This window comes from Lactuca saligna, unplaced genomic scaffold (assembly GCF_052625555.1).
Source record: "Lactuca saligna cultivar CGN05327 unplaced genomic scaffold, ASM5262555v1 scaffold_36, whole genome shotgun sequence".
NCBI lineage: Eukaryota > Viridiplantae > Streptophyta > Magnoliopsida > Asterales > Asteraceae > Lactuca > Lactuca saligna.
The window spans coordinates 50,001-52,500 of record NW_027629870.1 but is presented as its reverse complement, the minus strand read 5'-3'; positions in this window follow the sequence as shown (position 1 = coordinate 52,500).

Here is a 2,500-nt window from a genome sequence, read left to right as displayed (position 1 = left end):
CGCCCACACAAAAACGCCAGCCAGGTATGGCCGGCATCTTTTATGCTTCCAAGATAATTTCAACACGCCATGATGATACTGAATGTCTAACAATGCTTCCTGATAATGCTTGCTTCCTCAGCGTCATCGGTGCTAAACCAATGCTAGCTACGCTTAGGCACCAACCGCACATCTAACAAGGATAGACTAGCGTACCATAGTAGTATCACAAAAAGCAACACATGCCACTTTAACGCCTATCTTTTCCCAATCATCAGCACAAATCAAATGCTGGCTAGCACCAGTAGCACGTCAAACATAGATCAGCAAGCACATCGTCATCGAATTGCCACACAAACAGCACCATCCCAAACTTCCAAAGCTAGACCACAACCCTGGATCGGTGTCGCAGAGACCTAACGAGGCATCCCCACACCACGCCAAGGCCCCCACTCGGAGGGGTATTATGCCACCGACTAGGAATCAAGCAACAGTCACCCAAGCTCGCGCTCAAAGGCAGTCTGGCACCTTCATCCCTTCCCATGCTCACCCACGGCTCCCCCCCTATATATACATATTGCACAAGGAGCTTGGTGACAGCAACACCCATTGCTTTCCCTGAGGATGTATATTTCTTAGTATGCGCACGGCGTCGAGGCACAGGTGAAGCCAACGGGGCTAGTTTCTGCGCCCTATGTCGAGGAAAATCAAGGCAACGGGCTAGTGTATGGGCACAACGTCGAGGAGACTCAAGGAGATGGGGCTAATTTTCAGGTCACCGTTCGAGAAATCAAGGCAACGTGTTGGGGGGGATGGCCTCTTTCATGGGTCGTGGGGCTTGGCTTGGCATGCCTCGTGTGTGCTCGATACAGCCTCACGATTCTTATTTGCCCATCAACCATGCCGGGCACCTATGAGAATGAGACCCCATGGTACCCCCTATATATACATATTGCACAAAGAGCTTGGTGACAGGAACAGACATTGATTTCCCTGATGATGCATAATTTTTGGACACACACGACTTGGGGGCGAGGGGACACGGGAGTGGGGCGCCAATGGGGGGCGTTTTGGCCCCATTTTCGTCAAGAGCGGGCGTCTTGGCCATGCCTTGAGCGTGCCAGCCTCGAGAGCCTTGGGCGTTGGACACCCTTGGGGCGCCAATGGGCAGCAGTCCCATGGTTCCCCTATATATACATATTATACAAAGAGCTTGGTGACAGGAACAGACATTGATTTGCCCAAGGATGCATAATTGTGCGAAATCGTCCATAACTCGCTCGAATTAATTCGGATTGACACAAAATTTTGTAGGGATGCTTTTTATTATAAATGAAAAGCTTTGAAATAAATAAAAAAAAAAAAACAAAATGTCATGTTTGAGGCGTAAATGTTTGTGTCCTATCCTTGGTCATGCCTTGAAGCGATGGTTCCCTACTTGTGGGAATGTCGCTCAAATCAAGTAGGAATGCCATTGAAAATTTGTGTGGGTCGTTGTTAACATAGACGAATGGACTTGAAATGAAAATATATCATATTTGGGTGTTTGTCCCTGTCGCCTGGTGATAGGCAGGCAGATAAGGCTTTTAGGTATTCATAAGTGGCTTAGATGAACTCGAAAGAACACGAGTTGATCGGATTGGAACTCATATATTCAATTTACTATGTACTAAGTAGGAACTACACTTTGCTCCCTTCATCGTTTGACTTGCTTAGAAATCTGCTCATGGTTTGTCAAGGCCCCTTGTTCCTTAGACCGATGAGGATGGGATTGGGTTGCTCATGGGCATGTGTGTGGCAAGATGCCTTGTTCCATTGGTCGTTCATGGGTGTTCGTGTACGAAGTAAACTTGTTCCCTTGGTCGTTCATGGGGTTGTGTGTGGGAAGAAGCCTTCTTCACTTGGTCGTTCATGTGTGTTTGTTTGGGAGGTAGCCTTGTTCCCTTGGTCGTTCATGGGAATGTGTGTGGCAATACGCATTGTTCCTTGGTCGTTCACACCCTTGTTCCCTTGGTCGTTCATGGGTCTGTGTGTGGGAAGAGGCTTTGTTCCCTTGGGTAGCCTGCTTGCCTTGCCAGCCCCGTATGCATTGTTCCCTTGGTCGTTCGTGGATGGGTTTGTGCGTGGCAAGGTTGCCTTGTTCCCTTGGTCGTTCATGGGCATGTGTGTGGCAAGGTGCCTTGTTCCCTTGGGTGGCTTGCCTTGCCAGCCTCGCTTGCTTAGGTTTCCCAACACACCTGTCGGGCACCAAGGGTGGTATTAGTCCCCATGTACCCCCTATATATACATAATGCACAAAGAGCTTGGTGACAGGAACAGACATTGATTAGCCCGAAGATGCATAATTCCCAACACCATGCCTTGTTCGTCATACACGCTTCTGGGCACCAAGTGGTGGTAGTCCCCCATGGGCATTTGTGTGGCAAGGTTGCCTTGTTGCCTTGGTCGTTCGTGGGCATGTGTGTGGCAAGGTGCCTTGTTCCCTTGGGTGGCTTGCCTTGCCAGCCTCGCTTGCTTAGGT